This window comes from Pinus tabuliformis, chromosome 5_1 (genome assembly GCF_031772625.1).
Source record: "Pinus tabuliformis cultivar Carrire ecotype Pingquan chromosome 5_1, CPIR1, whole genome shotgun sequence".
NCBI lineage: Eukaryota > Viridiplantae > Streptophyta > Pinopsida > Pinales > Pinaceae > Pinus > Pinus tabuliformis.
The window spans coordinates 803,901,150-803,917,972 of NC_142305.1; positions in this window are offsets into that span (position 1 = coordinate 803,901,150).

Below are 16,823 nucleotides of genomic sequence, written 5' to 3' on the forward strand. Positions count from 1 at the left end.
GTTTAACAGAGAAAGAGGGAAAGAAGAAAAGGATTTGTTTGATTTCTATATCTGAAATACATTAGTAGCGAAATTTGATCCCAAGACAACTCGATCGAGAGGGAACACTGATGCCGTATAATATGATTCGTCGGGGTAAATGAGAGAGGAAACTTCTAGATTTTACATTTTTCGTTAGCCAATGAAAAGCCAAGGAGTGAAAACTGCCATCAGACCCTATCTAATGAATATCAAGGAGAAAATGCCACCATCAGACCCTAGCCAATGAATAACCAGGGAGTGAACACCGCCATCAGACCCTAGCTATGCTGCTGAGATTCCTGTGTAATGCATCATACTCATGTGTAATAGACAATTAAATTGGTAGCGTGGGCAAAACTGATTCATTATTCGGTTTGTTTGGTTTCTTTGGAAATAAATTGTTAATTTTATTACTCCTCTAAAATAGATCAGTGTTCTCTATTCTTGATATTATATGCGTTGATTTCGAATCAGATCGAACTATGTTGATACATGGCTACTGGGTCATAAATAGAGTAATAACATTGAAAAATGTGGTGAGATTTTTCAAATCAAGGCTCCGTGCATTCCCATAGTGATCCATGAAAGGATAAGTCCTTGTAGTTAATTTGTGGAATTGGTATGATGGGCATAGACATAAATAAAATAGGGTAAATATGATTTGAATCATTGATGGAAACAAGTGAGTTCATAGTTACATTGAAGATAGAGCAAGTTCTGAGTATTAAGAGGTATCACAAAGGGGATAAACTTCTGTAAATGAAGGAAGGTGATTGAAAAATAAATCTAGATCTCGAGAAAGTATCAAGTAGAAATGGAATACGAGAACAATGTAATAATGGTAGCAACCACTCGTGTAGCGTCTTGGCACTAGAATAGCTTTGGTCCATCTATTTGGGAAAGGAACAACATAAATCTGTTACATTTCCAAGTTAGTGTGTCATGTTTGTGGAGGTATGAACAATTGGCACAAAGAAATTGTGTTCGTGGTGGTTACCTACAAGTACGAGCACATGCATGTCTTGGTGGGATGAGCACTCGAGCGGATCTTTGTATTCTCCAAGATGGTGTTCCTCTTTCTCGGTGGATGCCACATAGGGTCTACGACAGGTTGCACCATCATGCCTTGCCACCTAATTCAATCAAATGGGATGTGTTGAATTACAACTTGATCTGTAAGTGCATAGTTGGTCTTGCGGTGGCTAGTCCTCTAGTTGTATGGGGTGCTAAAGAGGCTGGCATGTTTGTTGATACCTCCAATCAGATGAATGCTAATGGAATGGCTGATTCTATGAAACCTTAGAAGATGCGCCTGAAATTTTCTATGAGAGGAAAATGCTTATCTGTCTAGCAGCAACGCCATGAGTTCCTGGACATGCCTGCAAATCGTAGGTAGTGACTAAATGTTGACCTCTCTTCCAGTAGTGTAGGGTAAAGGGAATTGTGATCTCTTTCATGCTCTTTATATTTTAAAATAGAAAATAGGTGCGCTTATTCATGCGGTGTGGAGGTTCGCTACGTATCTTATCAGAGCTATAGGTTTAATACTGGAACCTATGACTACCCTCAACTGCAAGATATAAATTAGTAATAACTAGATTGATTTGAAAATGGCTCGTTATTCATTGGAATAACTGAATCAGAAAATATCAAAGTAGGATGTGATATACATAGTGTTTGGTCTAAAATGCGGATGCAAATTAAAGTTTCATTTACTATCAATCCGGGTAAGTAAACTTCGAAAATCGTCCAATATATATGGACTTCGGGAAAAACTAAACTAAGCTAGGTGAAGAAATGCCAAAGCTCCCCTATAGGAGGTCTTTCATTGGGATCTCCAACACCTATTTAGTTGTTTAACAAAATGAAATCTAAAGACATTGTGACAAGTGTAAGAAATATTAAAGCTCCCTTATAGGAAACTGTTCATTAATATTTCTAATCATCTTAATTAACAACTATTTAAACTAATGAAATTAAAGAACTTAAACCTAATTCTGATTGATTGCATGAAATATTAAAGCTCTCTTACAAGAGGATATTCATTTATATCTCAAGCATATACTTCAGAAACTTAAACTAATGAAATCAAACATTAAATAACGTATCAGATTCATTGAAAGAAACATTAATACTTTCTTATGAAATTTCATTCGTTAATATTTTAAACATATGAACCTAATGAAATTTACAAACAAACATAAAATGAAAGCTTACCAAAACAAAAGTGTACTTGCTAGACAATGGGGGCCCTTCCAAGGATTCACAAGCACATCAAAAGAGAAGTCAAATGTAGAAGATCAAAGAAGCTCCATTTTATTTATCATCAATTTCAAATTGAAATTACAAGTTCTACATTCCAAGAGGTTCTAAAATCTCCATTATAGTCATTCTAAATTCGGTCTTTTCATTACAAACTTATAAGATCCTAAGGTTCTAAATTCTAACTTTTCAATTCTAAATTCTAAATTCTGAAATTACAAATGAAGGAGATAACACTCCTATTTATAAAAAACTTATGATAACAAACTCATAAATGTGGATCCACTATTCCCTCTTAAAATCCACATATCTCTCAACCAATGGTGACACATAACCCTATCCTCCATGATCTTCTCCATGAGGTCCATGATCTTATCCATAAGGTTCATGATCTTCTCAAATTCGAATTTGAACATAGAGTGTCACATAAGGGTGCATTATAAGCTTCCTTTGTACCTACACATATCAACAAAGTCATTCCAATTGTTAGGTATAAGTATAAGCATATTATTTTTTAAAGTTTAACCAAAAATTCACTTAAAAATACTAAGAATTAATGATGATTGGGAAAACACAAAGGTAACCCATATAATGATGAAGGTGAAGCGGATATGATGACATGGTGGTGGAAAAGAGGTGAGAAATTGTGTGAATGGAGCAAAAGTGGATGTATTTTAAGGATAATTCTTTGGCCCAACATACCCCCAAACTGAAGGTATTGCATGTCCTCATGCAATCTATTACATTACTTTTTGATACTTGAGCTTTGGCTTAAACTCTACATGATATCATTTACTTAACTTTTGCAAAGTGTTTTTGATGAATTGCAACTTGGTTGGTTCTTGTGTTTCAACCATATTTTGTTTGTTGCATTCAAGTTTAATGTATGATCTTTGCATATTGATAATGTGATTTTTATTGCAGAGTATTTTTGTTGGAATGCATCATGGTTGGTTCTTGTGTAACAACCATGATTGTGTTGGCATCCAATTAACTTTTAAATACTTTTTACAAAGCCATTTATATGCTCATGATGATGTAATAGTAAATATATTTGGAAAGTATGTGGGTTTTAGAATGTGATATATGAATATGGAAAAATATGAATGTGACAAAGTATGAATGTAAATATATCCTTCCCCCAAACTAATGGTTTTGGCAGTTGTGTGAAATGAGGAAAGGAAGTTTTTTTCCAAAAATTATCATTCTATCTTTCAAGGAATTAAATGGTTAAAAGTTAGAAAATATCATTTCTCAACTTACCCTTTCAAAAATTGATGAGAGTTGTGCATGTGTGGCTGCAAAATTTTGATCATAGTCTTCTTTACTTGGTTGTGAAAATGGTGGATGAAATCAAAAAAGTAAATCTTTTATTGTTGTTGCATCTACTAATAAATCTTTTGCTGGATCTTCTGTTCAATGTTCAAAATCTGCTGCTGAATGTTGCTGAAAATGTGTAAGGCTTGGAAGGTATAAAAAATTTAGAATTTACACTCCCCCCCAACCTTATCTATTGACTTGTCCTCAAGTCATTTACATCAAAAACTGAAAAGTAATGAAAGTGATTCTACTTCCTTTGCTACAAAATGATTGGTCTTCAAGTCTTCAATGCTCATTGGCACAATTCTTGTCATGTGAATAAATGTTTCAGTGTCGAACATAACAAGAAATTGTTAACTTAATGGCCATTGATGGATGCCACTAGTCAACACGAGAGCTCCCAACTTGGATGTGGATGAGAGTCAAGATGCCCTGAACACATTGTTCTAAGTATGAATGAATTTGTTTTTGTCAAATACTTAGAATTTCCTATGAACAATGGACATTGACTTATTTCATTGTTTATCGGCATGATAGCTTGCCCTTAAGGCATGCAAGCTTCAAGGTGTTTTTACAAAAATATTGGCTCAAGGACTATGTAATCAATGGTGTATGGAAGCAAGGTTTTATTTGCAAGTGTAGGAAAAAGGAATCTAACAATGAATATGTAAAGTGGAACAAAAATCTTGTAGATGAGCTTCGCTGGTTTTACTGGTGGGTTAACATTGATGAAAATCTAATGAAGTGTATGTCGATTGTGAGAAATGGATAATGTCTCTTAATTTCTAGGGCACTATGCATACCAGGATTTAAACCTAGGTTTTCAACATGTTGACACCCCACCTTAAATATTAGATCACAACTTGGTAGAAAAAATAATATAATTCATTCATATAGTTTATGCAATAATTGTTATGTTTCCATACTAAAAACCTGACAGTAATATCAATACAATGTCACAGGAAACTTCTCCAATATTGCTTGGTAGGAAATAGTTGTACAAAATAGGCATCCTATATTGTATGATTGTAAATCAATTGGAATAAACTTCTAGATATCATTTTATTGAAACCAGTTATCCTTGTGCACAACAATCCCAATTGCAAGTATCTACTTAGCCAACCAATATGGTTGGAGCATCACATTGACCTAACAGCTAGTTGTTGCATGGTTTGTTATTGTCTCTCTACTTACTTTGTGCTTGTTCATTATTACAAAATTTTTAGTAGTATTTCCATTCAAGAACTTGGCTCGTTTTCCTAAAAAAAAACAGAGTATGACTTAAGGAAAGTCTACTTACACCATCCAACACACATATTAAAAAAAAATTGCATTTAAAACACAAGACCAAGAAACAAAATTTAAGCTTTCGTGTTCTTATTATCTCAAAACTCTACTTAACAACAATTTCACTTTCAATACCCCTCTTGACCGTAATGAGCATTCACCATGAACGGAAATAGAGTTTTCATTGTAAGTTATAATATATATCTTTCTTTTACTTTCATCACATTATGTTCTTCGATTAAATTGGTTAAAGAGCTCTAACTTGTTAAAGGTTCTTATGCAATCTCTTAAGGAAATCAAAGATGACAAATATCCATGTCATCATAAAACCAATATAAATACAAGCAGCAATGATTACAAGTATGAAAGAAATTTCATGAAATGCATAATCAATAATCGCCCCACGTGCAATGAGTGAATAGCAAAAAAAACATGCATTGTGAATAGATGTATCTCAATAACATTGTGTTGCACAATGACACATTCCACAAACTCATAGATTTGCATGCTCAATTTGTTGGATATCAAGATCTGATGAGGAAGCATGAGGGTTTTTTGCATGCACATGATGCAAGGCAGCACAATGAAGTGAAAAGCATGATATTAGTGTATCTTAAAGCCAATCTTATTAATGACTTATTGCATTTAACATCACAACGCTATTTTAATATTATACATAAGTTGGGTTGAATTAGCACTGAGGACCTTGAGGAATAAGTATGGAAATGTGTGCATATGAAAGGACAAAACATGATTGCACTCTGTAAGCGTAATCTCTTACCTCTTTTAAAGTCATTACCATCATTCACTACTTGTGGGAATTTGGTGAGTTTCGAGATAAATTGGTGAATTTTGCCCCATTTTACCCATAGGTGCATGGAACATCCAAGCACCACCTTCACTTTAGGAAATTAGTCATGTTCCGACTGATATTTCCAATGTCAATGATCAGACTCAAAGACAATAAAAGAATGATAGATATGAAGATACACTTCATTTTTTACAAGCCACCATCGGGAAAAAAAAACCCCAAACTTCCGTTTACGATGGCTATTTATACATATTTATGACCAACAAATGTGAAAATTTAGACATTAATACATGAATAAGGAAGGTGTTCCACATCTTGCCCAAAATGAAGCCATGTAACCAGTCACACCAGCGATGAGGAGAGTACCAGATACGTTGAACAAAGGAAGAAGGGAACATTTTTATCTTGCGATGAGATCGAGAACTGAGTTCAAGACTATGCTTCTCCTCCCAAATTTAGACTGGGTTGCATTTTAATCATTCATGAGGCCCAGTCACCCCAAGCCAAGTTTCAAGCTTGAGAGGATTGCTTCTGGGGCCAAAACTATTCTGCTAAACAACATCATTTTAGTGCTTAGATCTAGTACAATCACATTGAAAAACCCCATTTCAATAATTGCCATCCAAGGACTTGCATGAGGTTCAATAGAGTTTCGACATATCTTTGTGGTTAGCCACGAAGCTTAATCCACTACAACAAAACAGGCAATTTGCGCCAGATTTAGCACCAGATTCTAGTGCATTTTTTTCTCAATTGGGATGAGCAGCCTGGCGCTAAATCTGGCTCTATTGTACAATTTTTAATGCGTCCTTTTTTGCACCAAATTTTGCATCTTTTTTACGCCAAATTTTCCATCCTTTTTTGCATCATATTTTGCACCAAGATTTTCATTTGGTTTTACAACAGGTTTTGCTTCTAGTTTTGTGCCATTTTTTTGCATCTATTTTTGCATCATTTTTTGCTTCCTCTTTTGTGGCATTCTTTGCTTCTATTTTTGTGTCATAATTTGCATCGATTTTTACACCATCTTTGACATCTTATTTAGTGCCTTTTTTACATCCAGTTTGTGCCAGTTTTTGCATCTGGTCTTATGCCATCTTTTGCTTCTAATTTTGTACTTATTTTTACATGTATTTTTGTGCCAATTTTTGTGCCTTTTTTTACACCATCTATTCCATCCAATTTTGCACCATATGTTGAATCTGATTTAGTGCCAAACTTTCCATGCATTTTTGCACCATTTTTTGCATGCACTTTTGCATTTTATTTATCTCCCTTTTTTGCATCCTATTTTGCACTATATTTTGCATTTAATTTTGCATCATTTGTTGCATCCATTTTAGCATCATTTTTAACACCATTTCTTGCATCCAATTTTGCATCCTTTTGAGCATCTAAATTTGCATCCTATGTTGAACCATATGTCGCATCCACCTTTGCATCCCATTTTGTGTCTATTGTTATGTTCATTTTTGAGCCATTTTTTCGTCTACTTTTGCATTTGTTTTTGCACCACGTTTTGAATGATTTGTTGCATCATTTTACATCCAATGTTTCATCTCAATTTGCATCCAAATTTGAGTCATTTTTATGCCCATTGTTGCGCCAATTTTTCTTCTTTTCTGTCCAATTTTGCACCATTTTTTATGTCCAAATTTGCATCCTTTTTGGTATCTAATTTTTCATCTTTTTTGTCTTCCAAATTTGCATCCTTTTTTTTGCCACATTTTGGGTCCACATTTGCATCTCATTTTGCACCTAGATTTTAGTTGGATTTTTCATCTAGTTATGCATCATCTTTGACATCCTTGGTTTCACCCTTTTTTAGTCCCATTTTGCATCTTGTTTTGTGTCTTTTCTTACATCTTTTTTGCATCCTAATTTTACACCATTCTTTGCATCCTCATTTTGGTGTCCATTTTTGCATCCTTGTTTGCACCCAATTCGGTATCCTTTCATATGCCCTATTTTATTCCCTTATTTGTGTCTAGTGTTGCACCCTTTTTTAATTTTACTTTAAAAACCTTTTTGTGTCATTGTTTGCATATTGTTTTGATGGCTAGTTTAACATCCAATTCTACTCCCAATTTTGCATCCATGGTTAAATCCACTTTTGGCTTCTTGTTTAGAGTTTTACTTTTATTTCCATTTATGACCCCCCTCTAAGGGTTCATTTTACTAAGTTCATTTACATAGTGAAATATATTAAAGTTTCTAAATATCATTTTGCTGTAGGATTTAATACATGGTTAGATGAAAATAAAACCCTCTCAGTTTATCTCGGAAACCTAGGACAAACCAATTAGGAGAAAGGTTGTTCTAAGGCTTAGGATTCTTAGTAGATCAAGATGTAGAGTATAGATTAAGAAAAAGAGAATGAATTCTTGTGAGTCCTCGCATGCAGGTCTTCTTGGAGTTTTTAGTATAGCCAAGAAGTGCTCCTAGCTAGCTCCAAAGCTTGGTCCTACACATAAGAGAGAGAATAAAGCAACCTTCACAGCATAATATCTTGATAATCAAAACTATCAAAAACATATAAATATTATTGAATAAATAAATATAAACCAAAAACCCATACATCCATTAGTTAAATAGAAGAAGTAAAGAATGAATAGAAACATATGGAAGGAAGAACAACTTATCTATATGAATAAAGGAGTTGGAGGAAAGTTACAACAATCAGATATAGTTGCAACATCACCTCCCCCAACTCATAGCTCCAAAACTCTCCCTCTCAAGATAGATCTCAACAGCGTGACAATACAAAATTCCCATCATTTTTTCAATGGCCAAGCCTCTAATATATAGGAAAGTGAAGGCTATGAAGATTTCCAAAATTCCTCATTAGTTCAATTTGGGAAAATCTTTTGGGTGAATAATTTTTCCTCATATAAAAAAGGAATTTTCCACTTTTTAGATGCTTTTGTGCTTAGGAAAAAGCTTCCCCATGCTTTATGGCTCTTTCCCGCTTTTGTATGCTTTTATTTTTTAGGAAAAAGCTAAAAATGAGGATAAAGATATTACATTCCACCATATGAGTTTCTGAAAGTGACCAAGAGTGTCAAATTCAAATTCTAGTTTGCTTATGTTTTAGTTTTTTTTTTTAATATATATTTAGTTTTAGTATTTTTTTATTTTCTAGAAAAATATATTTAGTTTTTGGTATGTTTTTCTATAAGAAAAATTATATTTTGTTTTTATAAAAATGGATTTTAAACATTCCATTCATGCTAAATTTGTGATTTTATGATAGGAGTTTAAATTATATATAAAAAAGTAACTTAATGTCATGTGTTGTGTCGCTAAGATGGGTGTTATACATCTCTTCCTTGCTAAGTTATAGAATGTGCTTGGGTTTTATTAATGCAATAAAACTAATTATGTTCTTCATGATATCTTGAAATGTTCATCTTGAACCAGACTAATAAAACAATAAAGTTAAAATAGGTTTGCCTTTGTCCTTTATAGATCTTTGTCCCCATTAATCTTGGTCTTAATAGATTAATTGTCTTGTGGTGGCCTTGAGTGGTCACTTCCATTAGTTGCATGCTTTATAGTTTTCTGTTAGTGACATTTTTTAGGCTTGATAATATGTTATTTAATTTATTAAAATGTGTTATTGTCCATATTATTGTTAAATATTAATATTAAATATGCTTATTTTTTAGCATGTTTTAGCAAAACGTTCCCAAAATGTTTATAGATTGTATTTTATAATGCAATGATTCTTTGCTTGATGAAATTGTTTTGGATATTTTTTTTAATGATTCATTGATTGATGAAATTGCTATGGATATTTTTTTTAGTATATTAAATTGTATGTGATAAAGTCAAAAATCACCTCTTTTTTAGATTTTCATTGGTCAATTTCCCTTAAGGCCATCAAGTTCACCATTTGGCCCTAGGTTAAGGAAATATAGGAGTCATGAAGTGGAATTGTCCAAGCACTTAAATCTTGAGACATGTTTCTTTTTAGTCACGTTATACTTCCTTTCTATGTAAATTCTCGATGAAAATAGTCTTGGAACATGAGGGGCATCAATAGTAAAGGAAAACAAACTCCTAAAAGAAAAATGGTACGCAAAGCACCCATAAATAATGTTGATATAAGAAGCAAAAATATTAAGTGAGGTTCTACCTCATATAATTAGAAAATGGGGGAGGAATTTCCAAGTAGTAGTGATTGATGCTTAGAGATACTTGGGTGGAATGGTTATTATTTGAAATGATTAAGACATCAAGGTTACCAATATGTTTACCTCTTTTCGCATTATGACAATACAATTTTAGTTAATTGACATTGAGGACTACTACCATGTATCCAATGTCTATGACTCCAATATCGCAAATGGAAAACCTCTATTTCTCAATTCTATTTCTAGCACAAGTAATTTATACTCCCCATCTCCATGGATTACTGGGAGTGACTTCAATATTATAAGTGTCTCGAGGAAAAGAAAGAATGAATCGCAATGTTTAACAAGATATTTTGCAAGCTATACCATTAAAGCCACAAAGTAGTCTCCATTAAAGTTGTCAAGCAATGAGTCTCCAACCCACACATGTGGATCAATGAGATGTAATACATGTGTGTGTGGTTACTAACTCAATACACCTCTATAATAACTCCACAAACTTATGTATTTCACTCTGTCACATAAATTGACAGTAGTGTGACATAAGTAAACCTAGAGTAGACATGAAAGCCTTAGGAAACAAGCATTCCCTAGATCCTCAATTAGGTGCTTAAATGATGAAGTGAAAATGCAAGGAGAAAAGAGGAATTCATGATTTAACCATCACATAGATGTGATCAAGTGTGACTAGGAGTGGATATATTCATATATTTTCCAAAGAGGGAGTGAATACATGAGTTACCATTTATTGGCCCTTATTTTTCTTTCTTTTTCATTTTCTTATATATAGGACTTAGGGAATAAGGTTTTCATAAGTTTCGCACAACTCATATAAGATTTACATGAATTTTCACTTCAACCTTAGAGTTTAGACTTAGATAAATCAATATAGTGTATCTTTAATGATTTTGGCTTTCACTTTTTTATTTTATTTCATCACAAATGACAAAATGGGAAATATTTTGCCACAAATCTATGAATGCTTAATCAGAAAGGCGTCATGTGATGAAAACAAATTAATGATGTTGTTCTCTACGAAAATGATGGGCATTCTTGAGAAAATTTTATGCTTGTGGATGTCTCCTCCCTGGTTGAGAGGGAGTGAGGGTAGACACCATGTTATCCATGTGTCATGTACTATGGCCAGGACTAACAATCGTAAGCCTATTAAAGACACTAGTAGGGATAATGGTGGATTGGATAAACATTTTGGACCAATATTCTTTGAGAATTTGGACTTTGACTAGGACTAATCGCCATAAGTCAAGTACATTAATCCAAGATAAGAATAGTCATGAGGATTGACATTTTCTAGTGTCAAATATTATGATAGTGGATTAGGAAATGATCATGTGAGGACATACCTGGTAAACATCCTCGTGGGGTAAGTGCCTTGAGAGGCAGTGGTGTCCAAATTTATGCCTCCCAACATTGTGCTGTGAACACAAAATTAGTTGCAAAACTGGACGAATCAAAAGTGGATGTAAAAGTAAATTCGAAATGGGATGCAAAAAACATAAACAATATTTGATGCAAACTTGGACACAAAATAAGATGCAAATATGGATGCAATAGTGGAAGAAAATGTGGGTTTCAATGATAGGCATAAGATATGGCACAAATAATAGCACAAAAAAGGTGGATGTAATAATAGACACAAAAAATATGCAAACTTAGATGCAAGACAAGATGCTATAAGGGATGTAAAAGTCGATGCAAACACGGGTGCAACATGAGAAACAAAATTGGATGCAAAATATGGATGAAATGGAAGTACATGCAAAAGAATATACAAAATGAGATGCAAAACCCAACACAAAAGTGGATGCAAAAATAGATGAAATATTTTATGCAAAAGAGGATGTGAAGATGGATGCAAAATTGGAAGCAAGCATGGTTACAACAGTAAGTAGAAAACATGGAACAAATTTTGTTACAACAAAAGTAGATGTAATGATAGATGCAAAAAAAGAAGCAAATGAAGATGAAAAATAGGATGCCAAAAGGGATGTAAAAGTGGGCGTAAACATGGGTGCAACAATGGATGTAAAATAGGATGCAAAAGTTGATGCAACAAAATTCTATGGAAAAGTAGATGCAATACGAGACACAAAACCTGGTGCAAATCTTGACGCAAAAGTGGATATAAAAAGGGATTAAAAATAGATGTAAAAGTTGATGAAAACCTAGATGTATATGAGGATGCAATCGTGGATGCAAATTTAGAAACAAAAAAAGCTGCAAAGGGAGGTGTCAAACTAGGTGCAAATAATGGCATAAGAAAAATGGATGCAATAGTGGACACAATAACAGATGAAAAAGAGAATGTAAATATGGATGAAAAACAAGATGTAAAAGTCAATGCAACAAAAGTAGATGCAAAATTAGTTGCAAAAACTAGACACAAACCTCGATGCAAAACTTGGCACAAAGGGGATGCAAAAAATATGCAAAAATGGATGCAAAAAATGATTTAAAAAATGATGCAAAAGAGGATGCAAGAGATGATGCAAAAGTTGATGAAAGTGTAGGCGCAAAAAGTGGATGCAATAGAGGATGCAAAAGATGGTGAAACAAAATTAGGTGCCAAACTTGATTCAAAACATGGTGCAAAGGATAACACAAAACTTGGCATAAAACGTGGCGTAAAAATTGGTGTAAAATCTGGTGCAAAAACTATTACAATACTTGGTGCTAAACTTGATGTAAGACTTGGTGCAAAACTCGGTAAAAACTTTGCATCACGTTTTGCACCATATTTGATAAATGGACACAAATAGCACCAAAAATGGTCTCTAGATGCAAAAAAGGAAGCAAAAAGGGATGCTAATCACAGGGTTTTGTTGTAGTGATCAGGCCCATTTATTATAGTTTATCTCAAGTTAGAAAAATATTTGTTAAACATTTTTTCAGGTTGGGAATATACCATCATGGTGGAGGAAATCCTCTTCTAAAGAAGTGAAGAAGAATGGAAGTAAAGATAATTTATTTAATTCTTTGTGTTTTTGAAATCTAAAATTCTCATAAGAAGAAAAGGAAAGCTTCCAATCTTCAGGAGATTCTAGGTGATACATTGTTAATACAACTTTAGATATTTGTTCAATACATAGAACAAACTTTCCATCACATTTTCCTTCTACCTATATATCACATTCTCAGACTTTTGTTGAAAGGCCACATGGGAAACCACATATCCTGTCATTTGCACTATAATGTGCAGAACCTGGGATTAGTTTGAATTAGCCATCTAGGAATAGGTCTGGAAGATCATATCCATGTTTTCTTCCTTAACTCAATCAAGTTTTGAGAAGGTTGGCTATTGTGGATATAGATTGAGGCTTATGTTATACATTTGTTTCAGGCATGAGATCTATAGGCAATGATAAACCTACAAAGTTGCATCAGGACAATGGGTCTATGCTGAGTATGATCTCTCTCACTTAGACTGCCTTGTCTTTTGTCCTAAACTGATTGAATTTCCTTTCGTGATAAAGCCCTTTAGGTCCCAATGTTGCACCTAGGAGCTCCGATATGCCCTGTCACATCTCCCGTGCCAGCGGCCCCCCCCCCCCCCTTTTTTTTGGAAACGAACCTTTATTAATTTATTCTAGTAGTACACCTTGTGGCCTTGATCGATTTTTTGTTTCCTTTGCCCCATATATAATTTTTTCACATATCATATGCAATGGTTTCCAAGGTTATGCGGCTGCAGCTTGGTTTAAAGGAAATATATCCGTATGATAATATTGAAAAGGGCACGATATTACAATCATTGCATTACATGCATTGTTTTAATTAGTTCAATTGTTCCTCCAATACATTGACATGTTCATGCATTTTGAGAGCTAGCATGTTTAATTATCTTTCATGATATCGGTTTGTTAGCTGTCATTATTTCCATTCAAGGTCTATTTGTATGCAATGATGGTGGGGATTGAAGCAGCGCATGATAAGCACGTGAAGACTATGAGTTGGAGAAGTTTAAGTGGTGGAGAAATAGGTAGGCTTCAGTGATATGAAGGGAGGAATTAATACATTAAAGCAAGGTGTAGCGGAGATAGATATAGACCTTAGCGCCAATCTTTGTTTCACTTGGAAACATTAGAGTCAAATTTTTAAAGGTGTTGTGGCCACAACCACTATCCATTTTTTTGAGTGTTTTTGCCACCTGCTATTCCCTAAAGGAAGCAACTATTGTTCCCTAAAAGGAACAGTTGTTGTTCCCTAAAGGGAACAACACCTTTTTGGAGTGTTTTTTTTTTTTTGTTGTTCCCTCCAGGGAACAACACATTTAGAGTTTGTTGCGGCCACAACCACCACCCTATTAAAACCTGCTCTGGTGGCAAATTTGAATGGGTCCCCTAGAACTTTGATCTTTCATTTCTCCGAATGACAACTCTTCGAATGATCTATTTTTATCCCAGGGATTTTAATGCTCTGCTGAGTCAAATCTTCAACTCTTAAGGGTTAAGACCCCCCCTGAATAAATCTCTGCAGCGTGATTCATTTATAACCTAGTCTAGCCCTTCATTCATATCTTTCATCAGGACTTTTTCGATCCTCATAAACCTTCTATCGCGCCTTTATTTCTATTGTAACGCTTTTGTAATAGAAATACTTTGCAAGCGTATTTAAATTACCTTTTCTGCGCTTTTTTGGTCTTTATACATTTCTCGATGCCTGCCTTATCGCTATCACAATCTCTCAATTTCCACGGTTACACTGCGCATTCCTCTTTTGCATTAGATAAACGATGACCTTCTGGACTTCAAATGTAATTAACCACGTCCATATCCTTTTAGGTCCATCGTTACATCGCTTATCGCAATCGCTTGTCCGCTCCCCAACTGCAAATCACAATCGGCAGGACCAGGGGTGATGTTTCATGTGACTGCCTGTTGCGATGTGTGATTGCGACTCGACCACATCTCAACCTTGGCTAAACCAGGGGTCAATTCTTTCACACTTGTTCCTTTTGATTTTATAAAACTTTATTGAGGGAAAGACTTTTGTTTTTAGGCATTTATATTATATTTTCGTAAGCATAGATGATGTTGATTATTTCTGCAGGCTAGAACCAAGAGAGGGAAAGCGAGGTCGAAGAGCGGATGTGTAAGCATCAAGAATGGCTCCAGGTAAAAAATGCATGAGCGAATCCAAAGAATATATATATATATATATATATATATATATATATATATATATATATATATATATATATATATATATATATATATATATGTATGCAGGTGTACTCTATTTAAGATCTGGCCTTAGGCATTCACAGTCGAGTTTCCATGTGTTACCTGTGTATTCCAAAAGTGATGATGTCCCGGGTTTCATCATGAAGAGATGGCACATAGTCATTCTCCTTTCCTTCGGCATCCATTCATTCCCCCAGGAAATAGAATGCTTGAGCAAATGTGACCTCGACATGTCAGCGGTTTCACCGACCGTTCTTCGTCTGTATATTTTTATTTGTATATTGAAAAGGGGAGGAAGGTGGAAAGTCAGGGGGAAGATGGAGGGTCAATATTTTTTGCATAAATATTACCTCCAAAGATGGGAGGAGGACTTTTTTTGGCAGAACTGGGGTCGATTTTATTGTGCTACTAAAGAAGACTATTTCGGTCAAGAAGAATCCTCTTTTTCAGATTCATTTTCCTTTTTCTTTTATGTTTGGAATCAGGGTGTTGTGATTGGCATGAGGATATATATGTTTTGGTTTTGTGCACAGTGAGAACAGATAGTTCATGAGTAGTCTTGGTTATTCAAATATAATTTGTTACCATGGTTAATTCATGAGCGGTTGCTGATTCGAAACCTTGTTAAACATCAGTTGCAAGTTTTATTTGTATGGAAAGGAATGTGTATTATTGTATGAGTAATTAGATTACAATTAAGATTTAATACAACCTTGTTCATCTGTGAACCAGTAATTGATTCATTTGGACTTGGAATCTATATATGATGTTTAGTCTCTTTTTTGTTATGCTCCTGTAGGATAGATTAGAATAGTTAGAACTAGCATAAGTAGGTAGAATTAGTGTAGATAGGACTTGATACATATAGGTTAGCTATTTCTTTTATTGATTTAATTGAAGTCTTCCTCCAAGAAGCAATCTTTCAACACCTATAACAGTTTATGGGATCCTTTAAAACCCGTTGGAACTAGCCATTCCAAACGAAAGCGGATCTAATTGGGGTTTGCGATCGGGTTGGTTCCCTTTGTTGGCACAATGAACATTAGCCGTGTCAACAAAAGGTATGGTTAGAATATCTAAAACATACCATTGTTACAAGAAAAATATTTAAATCCTTCTATGTTGCACATCGAAAGGTAGTCGTGGAAAGAAAAACATAGCATTAGAATGCGTGGCCACCTTTAGTCATCAATTACTACCTAGATAGAAAGTAAATATTCGCCATGTATGATGAAAAGGGGATTATAAAAAGAAAAACTAGTTTGCCTTCCTAAAATTGCAGCGAGGCTCAGTCAGAGGGTTTTTGTGAAAGGTAAAATGTATTATATACTTTGATTTTGTTCAATATTGAGCAATTCTGGGAAGGCAAAGTGTTTATGAGGGAATTCTAGTATTTATATTATATTTTTGCATAGAGTTCAAAACTTCAATTATTTCGCTCAAGGACCCATAGCCATATGGATTGTGTGGAGATGGATGCCAGACATAGCTATCTGAATTTATCATAGTCAACACCTAACACGATCTCTTGATAGGGTTGTTACAATTGTAGATAGAGGACATTCAAACACGCGAGAAGTTGAAGATGAAGATTGAAGTTTCTCTCGAGAGATTCAATATCAAGATTGTTCTTGATTGGAGTTTCTGGCACTGTATTGTAAATATCTTAATCAATCTAGGAGGAATTTGGCGTATTCTTTAAATGAAAACCTTCATGGAGTTGTGTTAGTTATTTCTTTTTTTGAAGTGGTTGTCCAACAGTTCAGCGTAACAGAACCCCAT